Source organism: Ambystoma mexicanum, chromosome 13, assembly GCF_040938575.1.
Source record: "Ambystoma mexicanum isolate Mex_15411 chromosome 13, UKY_AmexF1_1, whole genome shotgun sequence".
In the NCBI taxonomy this organism is placed as follows: domain Eukaryota; kingdom Metazoa; phylum Chordata; class Amphibia; order Caudata; family Ambystomatidae; genus Ambystoma; species Ambystoma mexicanum.
Window position 1 is genome coordinate 384,069,040 of NC_090938.1, and position 17,139 is coordinate 384,086,178.

A 17,139-nucleotide genomic window follows, 5' to 3' on the forward strand; every position below is an offset into this window, starting at 1 on the left:
TTGGCCTGTTGTTTGTCCCTCTTCCCCTCGCGGGACCTGGTAAGCATGCCTAGTTTTACCAGGCATGCTTACCGTGTCCCGCGAGGGGACCTCGTAATGTGGCGGAACGGGTTTAATGGGTCCCCATCCTTGTGCGGCACCCGTTAACCCGTTCCACCAGGGTCATAATCAGGCCCCATATTTATTGTGTCCGCTACCTACAAATAAACTGCCATGTTTGTCTTCGATCATGGAAATACAAGATCAACGTTTCTCATTTGAGCTCATTAGTAACTGGCCTTGCCAAAGAGGAGAATGGCAATGTTGCCCAGAACAAAATCATTTTCGGCTATGCCAGTGTATTTCAGGAAAGGATTCGTGCCTGCATAGGTTTGATTTGCATTAACATGGACATCTATCTTTTGTTTACATCACCATCTTCGGAGGCGAGAATGTACAAACCCCTATTATATTTGTAAGCTATCAATATCTTCATCTTATAACTGCTAGTCCATAAGGAAGCATTGGGCCTCATTACGACCCAGGCGGTAAGTTACCGCCCGGGTCGTACCTTTACCACCATGGCGTAAACTACGTTTACGCCATTGTGGTTGGCGGACTTACCGCCCCATTCCGAGGTTGGCGGGGCGGTAAGTCCCCAATCCCCATTTACCCTTCCCCATTCCCATTTTTGCCCCATAGGGCATAATGGGAGTGGGGAAGGCGTTAATTACGCCACCGTAAATTACGGTGGCGTAATTAACAACAAGGTCCCTTAGCGCCATGGATTTTAACACCTGCTAAAAGCAGGTGTTAAATCCTCCATGGCGCTAAGGGACCTCGGAATCAGGCGGTAAGGGTCGGCGCTGTTTACGCTGCCGTAAACCCCTTACCGCCTGGGTCGTAATGAGGCCCATTGTCTCTATGCATGACGTCATCTTCAATATGGCAGGTTCCAAGTTTTCGAGTTCCATTGGCTTGTTCGAAATAAGAAACATTTAGACTGACTATTTTACAATTTACCAAGCTGTGTTGAGTGTGCCAATGTAAATGCATTTCTGTTACACTGTAAAAGAAGCCCTTTAAAAAATATACTTCTCTTGTTTAACAAATAGATGTAGTTTTGCTTTGAATTGTTGCCCTTCCATTACTGTATTGTCATAATAAATTAAAAGAATAACAGAAAAATAGCTACAAACACTCATTGTGGCAGAACGCAAAGTATTTTTTTGACAAAATTATTCTTAAACATTCACTAGTTAGAAACGAACCCGTTGTGTATTCCATCTCTATTTGTACTTTTCGCATTGGGATAAAATGTAGTTTGAATGCATATCCCATAGTTTAACCCAATCATTTAATCTGAAAGGTTTGATAACGTTCTGTATATTTCCAATTGTGCTTGGACAGAGAATGTCAAAGCCGATAGTTTTGAATGCACATATGTGAAATGAATTCCTGTCAAATTCTATAGGAATGCCTCTGCGGCTAGTAGTTTTCACCAGTGTTGCTGAATAAATATTCTTAAAAATGCACAATTTGCATCACATATGATTTTTTTTTTTTTAAACCTTGGTTACTAGTCAAATAGTGTCACAAAAGGAAAGAATAGCCATTTGCAACTGTGGGCCACTTTTTCATTATTACTTGAGACAATTTTGTGTCCCAGTCCGACCCTGCCTAAACCACATGCTTCAGGCATATATTTCAAAGGACTGTGCAGCCAGAAGAGGAATGTTCACCTGCTTATATACAATGTGTGCCTTTTAAATGAGAATGTCTCTCCATGCTTTTACACAACCACTTGAAGAGCAATCCCACCTTTGTCCCATTCTCACCCTCCAACAGATGTTTTGTTTTTATCAACGCGTCGTTGCTCTACGTGTGTTAACACCTCTGCTGTGCGGTTTGTCTCTTTCTTTCCCTATTATAGTATAGTATTAACTACCAGATTGCCTATACTTTTTGTATAATATATGCCCTCAAAGTGATTGAAATGGGGTGTGTTCTTGTGATTTCCCATTTGTCAGGTTCTTTGACATTAGCATGCTGTATGTTTTTTTTTTTCTCTAGATCCTCAGCCTCAAGGATTTATTACTTCTCAGAGAGAGTCTGTGCCTGCACACCAGAGGTGTGGTTAATTTTCAATGGGCTGTGCAGCCCAAAGCGTCAACTGCACCTCCTAAGAAACAATATGTGTGGTTTAGCTATTTATTTATATATTTACTTGTAGTGCGCCGAAGCCTGCAGGCATCAGGGCACAACAATCACACAGAACACAAACATGAATAATGAACGGGACATATAGACGCCTAATAGGTCAAGCCCTGCTGTGACCCTGTGATTACTTGATTAGCTGAGACTGTCGGTATTATTTATTTATTTATTTATTTATTATTTGTATAGTGCGCAATTGACCCGTAAGCATGATGGCGCATAACAGACAAACAATGATACAAACTACAAATAACATGAAACACGGGGTAAAATAAAATACATCATAACAACCAAAATAGTCCCGCTAGGTAAAGAGGAGGAATACCCCTAATGTAACCCCATTCACAGTACACTAAAAAAGAATGGCCTTGATAATTGTCCACTCGTCGTGCCCTTAAAGAATTAATTTGCAGTTGGTATACCCTCTTAGGAAACAATTGCACAAGCCAAGATAGTTTGGGAGCGTGCTAGACCCGCACCCCACTATAACGCAATCACTATTGGGTGTGGAACACCACGCACTTAAGTCAATTCACCAAAAACACTTAAGATCAGAAAGTCAAACTATGCCGGGTCCTGTACGTTGACGCAGCCAAGCTAATGTTTTGTTGCATACCGTTTCTCTAGTCTCTCTTGTAGTTACTTTCGGAATATTTGAGGATAACAAAATTACGTTGGTACACAATAAACGCATGTGTGTTGATGTCCTTGATACCAGGCATTTGAGATTTTTTAATTACACATTCCGCAAGGGAGTTTGATTAGGAGCAACATTGCTTTCCAGGACTAATAAATTAGAATTATTGTCATAATTATGAGTCAGTACTGGGATTCCAGAGAGTGTATCCTTAGCTGGGCCCTTAGGGACGATGCTGGACAAGTTGACTTGTTCCTTAGTGATCGGTGCTGACCTGAATGGTGCCTGCGGTGGACCGCTAATAGTGTTAGATTGGGAAGCTTGGTCCCGAGTCTCAACTCGTAGATTAACTTGGCAACCACTATCCAATTTTCTTGGCTGGTTCAACTCTGTTGTGGAGGGTTGTTTGACAGGCTGTCCTGTAGTACTGTCTTTATGCAAAGCTATAACTGGAACAAACTCAATCAGAGTTTCCAAGAGGGCACTGAGGTCCTGTAAGTTGTGGCTCTGGTGACGTTCTTTCGCGATACTGTCCTTTAGATGTTGAAACTGGTTTGAGATGGCAACATCTAGTTGAATGGTTGAACTTCTGAGGCGCTTTACCAGAGTTAAAGGTAATGAACTAATAAGGTCAGTGTCACTCATGGCATATTTTTTTACCCCTCCCAGTAAGGTGGTAACTCCTGGTCAGAAAGCTGACCCAACAGGGTCGATAATGCACCTACCCAAAGTACGCTTTGGGGTGAAAGGAGCTGTCTTTTCATTAATTGGAAGCAGGCTGGCCAAGTCCCTGTTGAGGTTCTTGCAGATGGAGGTTTCTGTATGGGGTTCCCTGCTAGTAGAGGACACAACATCATGCATCTTCTGTCTCCTTAGGGCGCTTAGCGCCGGACCTCAGATAGGCGGTCCCTGTTATACAGTGGTGAGGCGACTGCTGAGCCAATTCCAGATCACCTGACAGCCTCCCTTACTTCAGTTGTGGAGTTGTTTAGTGCCTGGCAACTAGGCAAAAGGCTTGGAGAACCAGACTTGTTGCTGCCCTCCATAAGAATATACGCAGGATATCCAAGCTTTAATGGCATGGTAGCCCTGCCTCACTCTTGTCACCCATATAAATTTGCAATTATCACTAGTTTACACAGAGAAAAGTGCGGATAGTCGGGTGACTTTTTCAAGACATATTGGAGCTCAGACTCCTCCAGTATGTGTGCGGCTTGTCGTCTGTTTTCCACAGACTTATTTTAGGGTGAGCTAAACTCCTGTACCTTTTTTTCGAGCTATGCCACCCTGTTGATGGCCCACCATCCCCACCGGCGACCATGACTTTCAAACAAAACTGGTGTTCGCAATGCCTTCCCAAAACCACAAAACTATGCGAAAGCATGAAGTGTATTGGTTCTACGTCCTATGTTGGAAGTGCCTTATTTAACACTAATATCGACTAATCACTTACACAATTATATGATCTGTTTGACATTTAATTAGAATTTCTTTTCTCTTACCCCTGTGTCGAGCCAGTGATAATCGCCACCTTCTGTTTGTGTATCTTGGCCGCCTCACTCAATGTTCTCTTCTGGAGGCCTCTGCCCAATATTGTGGCATGCAGCTTTGTCTGGCAGAAGATGGCCTCTCTCACCCATGATTGTAGCATTCTCCTTGGCCCTCTGGCTAGCACAGCTAATCTTGATCCTGTGGGAAAGACAAGAAAATATGTGGGGAGCCATGAAAAATCTCATTGCATCACAGATGAACGGTGGTGTTATACCAACATTTGCCACTGTGTGCTACAACTGTGGGAATTTAGGACCACGTCTTGAGAGAGCACGCACAGGAGGCAGAAACTGCCCACATCTATGTAACTTTCCCTCCCTATTAGCGGTAACGTTCTTGCCCATCTGTGCTCCTCATCTCTGCTAGGCAGGTGAGAGAGGGCCTTAGTTTCCATACCAGTTTTCATACTCATGTAATCGATAATATTATTTGCTTCCCTCTTGAAGTACACAGCAATGGTACTTTACACAATTAGTGATGTGTTGGGGTGGCAGAAGGCCCAAGGATCATAACCAAAAGGAAAAATGCAGTGTTCCCCATCCGTATAAGTCTAACTTAAACTTTAGCCGAAAGAGAGAGAAAATTCTCCTCAAATATACGGCTCATGACCCTAGGGACTGGTATCCCAAGATATCTTAACCCATCATCATGGACCAGAAATGGTAGTCATTTTATATAGTCTAAGGCCCTCATTACGACCCTGGCGGAATTCGGAAAACGATGGCAGAAATGCAATACCGCCATCGATTAGCGCTCGGTGCGACTATGACCCGTCACCGCAAAGTACGAAGCCATTAGCGACACCGTAGTGAACGCCAACGCTAACTGCACCAAGCACGCGCGCGCGCGCCATGCCAAGCCGTAAACACCACCATGGCGCAAGGGTACGCTAATTCCGACCCTAGCGGACATGTACCTAACGCCATCAAGCATGGCGGAATGTACCATTCCGCCATGGTGAGAAGTACGGCATCGCGAATCAACCGTAAACGGCCCCACTGAGTGCCTGTACACCGCTCCCTGCCCACAAAGTACAACTCCCCGTAGGTGCAATGAAGTCACAATGCAACCATTGAAATGTACAAGTCACCCATGCATGCCAACGAACAAATGAAACACAAGAGGGGCCAATGGGAGCTGCAGGGCACAGATGGCACGAATACAGAAGCCATCCCAATGGACATGACCACAGTCCCCCACCAAGAAACGCACGCAAACACAGGCACCTGTGACCAGCAATATTCCGAAAATCACATCATTCCACCAGTCCACCTGGCTGACCGGCATCTGTTACACAAAACCCAATCCCCCGCCCCTGAGCATGACAACATTCAAACAGTCATATTGGCAGCCCCCATCCCTGACCTCACGGGCTTCGCAGGCAAACGCGCCCAGTACAGTACCACGCAACTAAACTCCGAAGCTGGAACCCAATGCAGATCTCCTCACAATACATCGCTCCCCAAATAGGAATATGCCACATCACTTGCAAAGAAGAACGCTACACGGGCCAAATCAGAATAGAAATTTAATGCACAACAAAATCACCAAGCCCATACAGCCATCAGGCCATGAACTCCAAAACACATTTCACCATTGTGGGCTGCATCCGCAAGAAATGACCAGCCACTACTTGTGTGACGCCTTGTTCCATCATGGTACACAGAGCCACATTCACGTACGAAAAGGCAACATGGAAGCGCACAGAACCGCAGGGCCGTCCCAATGGGGAGGTACTAGTCCAGCTGAAAGGCCGAAATGTTGCTCCGAGCCACTAGTACTGCGTAAGGGCATGTGGCCCATTGGCGATCGTCCCATAAGATCGTAATGCTGCTCCACTGATTAACACGAAGCAGCAGGTGTCGGGAGTAAATGCCATCTGCAGGAGTGGCATACAGATGGCAGTGGCAAAAGGGGAGGAGATACCTGTCAACCAAAAGAAAAGAAAAAGAACAGAATGGCCATCAGAACTACATCCGAACAACTCACTTCAATGATCACACTGAATCCACAGCCATATGCATGCTAGCCCACTCCAAAGGATCATCACCACCCCAAAACCACTTGCGACTCATAACCATCTATATCGAGGTGTAAACACCATTACAAACGAGTGTACCTGTGCATGCGTCTGTGAAAACAGAATCCATCTGATGGGATTGTCAACGTGCATGGACACAAGTGTCTGAAGGCGCGTCGAGAAAGGGAGGGCTCAACAAGGCCAGATAGACGATGGTCCCACTATGGCAGCCCTGCATCACATAGCGCAGGGGAGGCGGATAGATTCCAAGAAGCCCTGAACATGGCAAACTCTGTATCAAATCATCTGCCCATGCATCCATTCATCATTCCCTCATCCCGGTATAAAAACGCCTGAACATTTACTCACATAACATTAGAAATATCCATTGAGTCTGTGCGTTATGCAGCCTGCAAAATCCACAGTGCCCCAGCCCGTAATTCCAGTGTTGTGAAGTAACATGTATTTGGGAACGTCCGGCCTCATCGCCCACGTCGCTATTGCGCATCCCAAACTATTCATATCAATCATTGCTCCCTCGCCATGGCCCCTGTCTCAAGGACATTGAACAATAGAACGTTATATGTGCAGTCAGACCTGTGGGCATCTCCTCGCCGCGAGCTGAAAACCGAAAGCGCCGCCCTTCGAATTCCTCATTTGCAACATCACGTCGAAAAGGCATCTGTGGCCGTTTGAAATCACAAATTAATCCATCTAGTGCGGCTGTGTGTGAAAATGGCAACTGCCTTCACCCACAAATGGGACGCCCCGCCCGTCGGTGCAACTCGGTACAGTGATGCATGAGGGCCCACCGTTACTCGAGTACTACGTTCCACTGACCCGTCACAAGTCTGTTCGCGACGGCAAAGATTGTATGTGAAACAATGGGACCATAGCCGAATGTACATATCAACAAATGTTACACGGCCATCGGGTACAAATACATGATTGCAATAGCAAGATGCCATTACCGAATTGCAGCGTTGTGTGCGGGACGTGCTCGGCCAAAGGGGAGAGCAGCTTGCACAGGTGGAATGAATCACCACAGGTGGAGGCCATACAGCCTGAAAACACATAAATTGCACACCCAGTCTCCTCCCACAACCACACCCACTCCGAAATGCTACCGGCAGGACTCGCGATGTTGGCCCTGGGGGACCTGATAGCACTGCAAGTACTCCAACTCCAAGAAGAAGACGAACACCAACTACAACCGGCCGCACGGAGGAGACGCAGGAGGAGGAGGAGGGCAAGGCAGGGCCAGCAAGGGCCGCCAGCACAGCCACTACCACCACGCAGGCAGGCCGCAATCCCACGCCTCCGAGCACATCCGTTCAACCTCACTGATGAGCAGATCCACACCCTCTACCGTTTGGACCGGGACACCATAGCCGCCATTGTGGACATGACACAGGCTGACCTTGTCAGCATGATAGATAGCCCAACCGCCATCCCACCCCTACTGAAGGTGGTGTCTGTACTCCACTTCCTGGCCACAGGCACCTACCAGCACACAGTCGGACAGTTGCATGGCATTTCTCAGCCACTGTTCTCACGGACACTATTGCAAGTGCTCGATGCCCTCCTGCAGCACGCAGACGACTACATCTCCCTACCACGCTCGGAGCAGGAAATTACAAACACGAAAGTGGGATTCCATGCACTTGGCGGCATACCGGGTTGCATTGGTGCCATCGACTGCACCCATGTTGAATTGGTCGTCCCACATGCCATGGAGGCCCAGTACCGCAACCGAAAACAATTTCATTCCCTGAATGTACAAATGGTGTGTGACTCCAACAGGATCATTACACATTGTTGTGCCCGATTCCCTGGATCAACCCATGATTCTATGGTCTTGAGGAACTCTACAATACCACGCTACATGGAGCGACACGCAGGGAACAGATCCTGGCTACTCGGTGAGTCTCATTACATGCATGATAATGTGGGGTATGTGATTCGGCAATGACCTGGCAGGAAGGGGGGGGGGTGGTGTGCGTACGTAGCAATGGCATTCCACATAATCCGTTTATCGTCCACATACAGGTGATGCTGGATATCCACTGAAGAGATGGCTCCTCACACCAGTCCGGAACCCACGGGACCAGCATGAGGAGGACTACAACCATGCCCACTCACGTACCCGTGTAGTCATTGAACAGGCATTCGGCCTACTGAAGACTCGTTTCCGCTGCCTCAGCAGGTCTGGCGGGGCACTCCTGTACCGCCATGAGAAGGTTGCAAAGATGGTGATGGCATGTGTCATGCTCCACAACATGTGCGTACGTAGAAATGTGCCCATGCCCCCTGACGCAGAACTGCAAGCACCTGATGATGGTCATGATGAGGGTGGGGATGTGGCAGCACCTCAAGGAGTCTGCGAGGCACCGGAGGGCCGTGACATTCGTCAGCATCTCATTGATGCATGCTTCTAGCACTCACGCCTGGTGGCTGATACATGGACACGGTACTCGTGGCACTGTGTGTGTCTGGTACATGCACAATATGGACTGTACGCCTATGATGGCCTAGTACACAATGATCATTGTCCACACATCACATTGGTTGATCGTGCACTGTTTATGGCATATGTGATATCATATTGAACACCCTATCGACCCGCCACCCAAGTGAGCCCAACACACCCCCTCCACCCTCCTACCTCCCCCCCGAACACCAGTGTCCAAAGATGCTCATTGTCAGTGGGCTGTCGCTATTGCAAGCCCCCTCTGCGGGTATCAGGGGCACCCCTGCCTGTGGAGCGCAGGTTCCTCCCAGATCTACGTTGGGGGCTGCCCTGGACGGAACTTGCAACGGATGATGTCTCTGCCTGCTCACGTCCATGCATGTCCCTAAGGGTTTGTGAGAGCTCAGTGAGCAAACGGCGCACTGCGGCAAGTTCGGCACATACGTCTGTGGACGTCGCATGCAGTTCCCCCCTCAGGCTCTCGGTGCTTCTCTCCATTTGGACTCTCAGGCTCTCGGTGCCACTCTCCATTTGGACTCTCAGGCTCTCGGTGCTAGTCTCCATTTGTGCCCTTAGTGTCTCTGTACTTCTCACCATTTCTGCCCTAAGTGTCTCAGTTGATGTTTCTATGTCTGCCTTAGTGCCCCCACATTCATCGGCATGGTCCTTGAGGAGCGTGGCCAGTTGCTGCTGTTGCACGATTAACTGATCGAGGGACTGTTGCCTCTGCTGGGCCATGGCCATTTGCGGGGGTGTCACAGAGGGGCTGTTGACCTCATGTTGCCTTGCCACAGGGCTTGTGGGGGATGGCCAGTCGTCGTCTTGTGGGTGCCCCTGCGTGGCATCCTCATGTTGTACGGGATGGGACAGACAGGGGGATTGGGACAGGTCATGGATGGATCTGACTTCGACATCCCCGTCTTCTGTGTCAGAGCATGCTGCCATCAATGGGGTGTCACCGATGGTGCTGCTGCCACCAGAGGCAGTGCCTTCTGTGGCATCCGTTGGGGGGACCTGTGGTGGTGGTGTTGTGGGCATGCTGGCTGCTGGGGTGCCTGTTGATGTTCCCTCCTCTGTGCTGCCACCTGATTTGTGCTGCTGCCGTGTCTTGATGCGTGCAGCTGAGGTGGAGGGTCTTTGGCCGTTGGTCTTGGCCCTCTTTGCAGGTGTGCTGGTAGGGGTGTCCTGATGCTCGTCGTTTGGATCGGACCCTGTGGTGGAGTAAAGGAGGGCGAGGGTTATTAATGGGTCTGTGGGTATTGGAATGGCATTGTATCACATGCATTGGGGTGGTACCTGAGGGTGATTTGGGTCGGGGCCTTGGAGGTGCTTTCATTTGTGTGTGGAGTGAGGGTGCAGTTGTTTGGCAGCCTGCAGTTAGGGTGTGCCTGCTGCACGTGTAGTGGGTGTTTTAGGGGTTTTTAATTATTCATGTATTTATTGTGAGTTTTAAAGTGCGCTATCAGGCCGATGTGTGTGGACGTTCTCCTGGACATGTGTTTCTGTTGCACTATGTGGACACATGGTACTTCACATGATTGGACATTGTGGATTTAGCATTGTTTTATTTGGCCCACCTACCTGAATCTTCGGATGTCTGCACTCCTTTCTCCATCCCTCCGACTCCCTCTATGCTCTCCATTCCGATGGTGGAGGCACAGATTTCTTCCCAGGGGGTCAACTTGATGGGTGATTCAGGACCTCCCCCGGTGGCTGTGGCAATGTTGCGGTTGGCAGAGAGTATGCTGCGGACGCGTATCCGCAGGTCGTCCCATCGCTTTCGGCATTGCTGTGGGGTGCGGGGTGCGGTCCCCACCGCACTTACCCGCTGTGCCACCAGAGCCCATATGGCCTTCTTGTTTGCAAGTGCCGTCCTGGTCATTTGTGTGCAGAAGACGACGGCAGCATTCTCCTGGAGGGTCTCTGTTAGCACGGTGAGTTCCTCACGGGAGAAGTGGACCTGCCGCTTGCGGTCGCACGCTTTCTTCGCTACTTTTCCCATTTTTCTTGGTTTCGCTAGGGTGGATGACGGGTTGGGGTGTGTCTCAGGGTAGTGTTTTTAGTGGTTGTGTGGTTTTAGTGGTTTTATAGGTGTACGGCGGGATGTTTCCCATTCCGGGCCCATGTTTTTACTTCCGTTTCCGTATATTTCCGGTCACCGTACTTTCCGGTAGGCGCACACTGCGGTGTCCGCTGTGATGGGTGGCGGTATTGCACCTAGGGCGCCGTACGGCGGCGGTGTGGGCCGTTTTGGGGTCATTTCCGCCATCGCGGACTTTGCACTTCCGCCATGCCGTGGTGCTCGTGCCCGATGGGTCGGAATGGGCCGCACTTTGCTCCTTCGTGCAATGGCGGAAACGCTATTTACGCTGTGGCTGTCCGGTCAGTCACTTTCCGCCAGGGTCGTAATGAGGGCCTAAGTCTTCGACCTCTAGGGACCCAGATAGGAATGCCACCAATTTGGCTAAGTTTATTTTGAACCCCGACAGTTTCCAGTACCTATATAACCTCTGGCAGATGTGGTATAGAGTCCTGTGGTTGCGCTATATATAATAATGTGTCATCCGCAAAGCGGCTTAGCTTGTATTCCGTTTCCGCCACAGATATGCCCTGGATCCTCTGATCATCCCAGTACTCCACCACCCATGATTCCATTACCAATGCACACAAGGGAGAGGAGAGAGATGACAGCCCTGTCGAGTCCTTATCCGCAAGGGAAAAACCAATGACTCTTCCCTGTTAACAAGAACTCTGGCAGTTGAGGTGGAGTACAGCATCCCAATCCATCTCCCCATCTCAAGGCCATGCCCGCGTGAATGGCCAACTAACACGGTCAAATGCCTTTTTGGCATTCAGGGATAAAATGACGTCGCTCTTCCACGCAATCTCTGAAGAGGAGAGTAAGCTTAATGTATTTCTAACATTGTCAGAACCCGGTCTGTTTTGCACAAACCCTGCCTGATCCAGATGCACCGACATTGGGAGGGCCAGCTCCAGTCTGGATGCCAGGATGCACGCACACAATTTGGCATCAACACTGAGCAGTAATATTGGTCTACAGGCTGAGCACTGTGTCAGGTCCTTAGCTGGCTTGGGGATCATCATCATCAAGGTGGCCAGGAAAGAGGGAGGCACATCTCCTGTGTCTTGAATGACATTAAAAACCTTTCCTAACTGGGTGGGGGGGGAGTTAAAATATCCTGGAACTGTTTATAAAAGCCAGAGGTAAAGCCATCTTCACCTGGCACCTTCCCTAGTTTAATATGTCCACTCCTCTTCAATACATCTTCAGATGTAATCTCCACTTCCAGTTTATCCCTTTCAGATGCTGGTAACGATGGCAAGGGAAGCCTACCCAGGGAACCCTCAACTTCAGCATTGTCAATCCCTGCTTCACTAATACAAATCTTCATAGCGCTCTGTGAATCACCGGAGAATCCCCAGAGGGGTTGCCTATAGCCTTCCTCCCTCATCCCTGACCTGTTACACCCTTCTATCTGTCCTCATAAGATGTATCCTATGGCCAAGATTGTTCCGAACCAGTTACCCTTTTCATTATATATTTGTTCAGTATATCTCATATTCTGAAGTACTTTGCCCAAATGTAGTGAGTGCAGTTCCTGCCTCTTTTCTCCCACAGAGTTCATGATAGTTTGTATGTCTCCCCCTCCATCCAATAGATTGGCTCTCAAAATATTTATTTCCTGCTTTAGCATCGACTCTATAATGCCTGTTTCACTTTTTTCCCTACTTCCTTCAGCAGTGATGAGCCCCTGACCGTGCCTTTAGTCGCATCCCATGCATATCTCATAGCCACCTCACTAGTTTGTTAACCTCAAAATAACACCTCATTTCCTTTTCTAAGAATTCCTGAAAGACCAAGTCTTTAAGGAGAACATCATTGCACTACCAGTGAGAATTGACCTTCTGATGTATCCCTAATTTCCATATAGCTGTGATCATATCATGGCCTGACGACGCTATTATCTCCATGCCCAATAGTTCTATATAACGCTGTTGCGCCGGAGGCACCAGAAGGAAGTCTATACTCGTAAAAGTACAGTGCGGGTGCAAATATAATATGTATCCCCCTGGCTGGTCATTTCTGGACCTCCATATATCTGTCCAAAAATAATGATCCCTTAGGAGGTCATAGAACGCTACGCTATCCTTTTTTAAATGTTTTCTTTTTTTTATTATTTTTTCTTTAGAAGAAACTGTTGGGGTGCAAATGAGCCGGTCCCACCACCTAGGGATTTTCACAGAAGGCAAAACCCATACGAAGCAATCTAACATACAAGGGGGGAGCAGCCAACACCACTGGCCATCATATAGAAACCGCTTAGCACTTAGCAGTAAATACTAACACTAGAAAAGCCCACCCTTCACAACGCCATTTTCTAATAGGACCTAAACCAGACAGGCCGCAGACCCATGCTGCTTGCGCTCCCCATTCACATAATCCAATATCTACACAGCATGCTGGCTCCGCTTGAGCCTTGTTGCCACGGAAGTCCATCTCCCTCTCGTCCCTGTAGTGTTGCGAATAATCTGTATCGCCTTCAGGGATGTGCCCAACACAGAGCGTGAGACAGTACCAGGCCCCGGGTTGTGTCTATTCATCGCCACTAAACAGCCATTGCTCCTACGACCCCCACCAAGCTAGCCCGGTGCTGCCTGCACATCACTAACCTGACCCCCACTCCCCTGGATTTCTAAGAAGCACCTGACCCCCAGGTCCTAACCTCGATAAAGCTCCCACCAAAGATCCAAAGCCACAGGACTGTATTTCTCCTCAGCAATAACACACGTCTAAGCCACATGAGATGCAGAGAAGGGTAAATCAAAGATCAATCCCCAGAGGGGAGACCTTAGGTGCATGGACTGTGGGATCAATGGAGCCCTGAATGTACAGGTCAGCATGACTGTATCTTATCCTCCCCTCTCTCTGGCACCCCTTTCCTGTGCCGCCCAAGTACCTGCCATAATGAATTAATAGCATGTCGTAGTTACTTAGTTTAAATAGGAAACAGTGTATTTCATAAGTGACCTGACCTTCACTGTGAGGATGAGCCCAGCTGACCCAGGTGGAGCCAGAACGACGGAGAAGAACCAGCCAAATAGTGCTTGGCATCCCCTATGGAGCAAGCTCATGTGTAGGGTGCCTCCAATCAGGAGCACCAACATTTCTCATATAGCTGTGATGATTTTCCGGCTTATAACACAGTGTTTTCGGATGTAAAACCAGAGCGCTCTCGAGCAGCAGAGTTCTTTGCTGATATTTGTATTTTGTTCGAGTAAACCTTTTTATCCTTGCAAAGCTATCTCCTGGCTTAGCGGGTTGTTTTTACTCTAGTGTGTGCGTATTGTGGACTTGCCTTCATTTGGTGACCCCAATGTGATTCCCCAACCACTGTACTTGTGGTGAAATCCAGGAGGCCCCTCTGGAAGGGCAGTTTCCACCTACAGTAACCGGTCCCCCAAAATACGTATGCAGCAGAAGTGGTCCTTGCGGGTGGCAGCTTTGCCGAAACCTGCCTGCTCGTTGGAGCCAGGTATATCCCCAGGGAGAGGCCCAGACCTGTAGTGGAAGACCCACAAACCGAGGCTGTCGGAAGAACGTGGGCACGTGAGTATAGATTGCAAGGAATAATAATGTCTGGGGAAGGGGATAGAGCGTTATGGTAGAGGGGAACACACAATGAATGAAAGTGGATGAATAAAGTGGATTTTTTTAATGTTGAGGTTTTTTACATATGGCCATTTTTTATTTATCTACTAGTTTTTAAAGTATGTGGAGATATAAAAGAGGAAGGAAAGGGAGCCTCTCTGTCTGATGAGAGAAGGTGGCAGCCAAAGTGCGCTGTCCCGACCCGTGCAGGAAAACAGAAACTTAGGAACCCCATATAAGTAGAGAGCTTGAGAAAAAGTAGCGGTTGTTGTTTTAGCTTGTTATTTTAGTTCGTTGTTTTTAGTGTACTTTTTCCACATGTATGGAGGAGGTCCATGAGGGTCATGTGTGGTGTGAATAAGAAGTGAGTAGAGAAAGTGTGAAGGGAGTGAATGGGGATGCTCTAAGGGGGAAGAATAGGCTCAACATTTTAACGTATACGTTCTTTGATATAAATACAATTGTGACAGTATTGGTTGGCAGTGCAAAGATCATTGTGACGTGCATGTAATAAGTGATTTTTTTAATTGACATTACATGACTTAAAGGTGTGAGCTGACAGGGAAAACACTAAACCAAACATAGAGGTAACACACATTCTCGACAGACAAGGAACATGGGGACAGACACACCCCTAACACACATATGTAAAGCCATATCCCTATACAGTGACAAAATTAAAAAATACCACAGTCAGTGGGTGATGGAGAGTAGAGGGGAGAGACTACCTCACTCCTGGCCAGAGGAGGGATCTTTCGATAAGTGTGCATTAGACCATATGTCCTACATACTTCACTGCCAAATACAAGGGGAGACCACTACAGAACCGATGGGAGATAATGGATTTATGGCAGATGTTTGCGGAAACAGAGACCCCAGAGGTGGGAGGGGTAATGCCAAACCAGGAGAAGGAGATGGACATGGGGGAGGGTGAGAAGGGGGAGAATACCACCAAAGAAGCTTAATCCATTGCTGACTAGACCAGCGAAGGGATACACAAACCCAACCTATGTAAAGGGGAGGTGGCCTGAATGTTGGGAAAGTAAAGACAACATTGCATATGCCCCTAATACACAAATGAGGAGGACAGCCACATATGTCCCCTGGGCACAGATGGACAAGAACAACCTTCTTAAGTCCTTCCCCCCACTCATGGCGGGCATAGGGAAATGGATAAATGCATTAAAAAAACACACTGCAAAGGTGCCTCTTGCCATAGGAGACATTAAGAACCTATTGGCATAAGCATTGGGAGATCAGTCAGAGTCTGTGTGGGTGAAAGCGGGCTACCCGGGAGTAACACTAAGCAACATGATGAGGCGTCATTCAACAATATTAGGGCACGTGTTTGGGATGCACTGCGGAGGACCTTCCCAGATACCCTTGATTTACAGTCAATAATGCAATGCACAATGGGGGATGACCAAGATGCTGCGCAGTACATTTTTCAGGTTCAGGAGATGTGGAGAGCGGAGATGGGCACCGCTTGGGATCGATTAACATCTTTGTTTTATTTTCTCATGAAACATGGGCTCCCAAAGGAAGTTCAGAAGGCACTGGATAAGATAGTGGGGGTGGAAGCAAAGGGCTGGTCTGAGATTTAAAGCATCATGGTGCACCATTGTAGAAGGATCAAAGAGTGGGAAAAGGAAACTATCCAAAGACAACAGGCAGAAGAAGCGAATCTAGTTCAGAATAAACTAGTGAAAGTAGCTGCGGTGTCAGTTGCACCGCCCCCAGAACAGACGAGAGAGGAGGGGTGTACCTCAGTGGCCACACAAGCAGAGGTGTGGTCAGACAATGGGCAAGGACAGTGGGGAGGAAATCAACAATACATGGGACCCCAATGGCAAGAAGGGCAAGCAAGAGGACAAGGTGGGTTCCGAGGGAAAAGAGGAGGTTGTGGGACAGTGCTGGTCATGCGGAAGGTGGGATCACTTTACCAGAGAATGTCGCTGTAGACTGGGAGTGAACTACACTATAACCAAACGCCCTATGGTGGACCCCACCCGGGAGCCCACAGGGCCCTATCAAAGGACCAACAATGATTCCATACAAAATACACCAAGCATACACTCAGTTACCTCCCCTGATCCTAGGTGCATACTGCCACCGACCACAACAATCACAAGCCATGCAACAGCATCAGTGACGCCCTAGGGAAGCAGGCACCCTTTTGCCATTGCACCCAAGATGCTGCGGCCCCCTACCAAGGAGCAACAATAGTGAGAGGAAATCCATTTGCATTCCCTGATACAGACACAAACCCTGACTAGGACCGCCCACTGGGAGAACTTGCATGTCCAGTACTATCAATGACCTTACATCCAGAAGAGGAACCACTGATGGGGGCAGAAGATAGGAAATAAGCAATTCATCTTCATGGTGGGCTCGAGGGCGGGAAAGTCATGCATACATGAAGGTGACTTCCCGTTATCAGGGAAAACTCTCAACATGCAGGGATTCTCTGGGGCTGTAGTACTGGTTCCTTATACAGAAGATTTAGATGTCAAAATTGGACAGAAAATTGTTGTGGAGCACCACTCCTCTACTTTGACAGCTCCCCTGTCAACTTACTGGGTCGAGATTTGCTC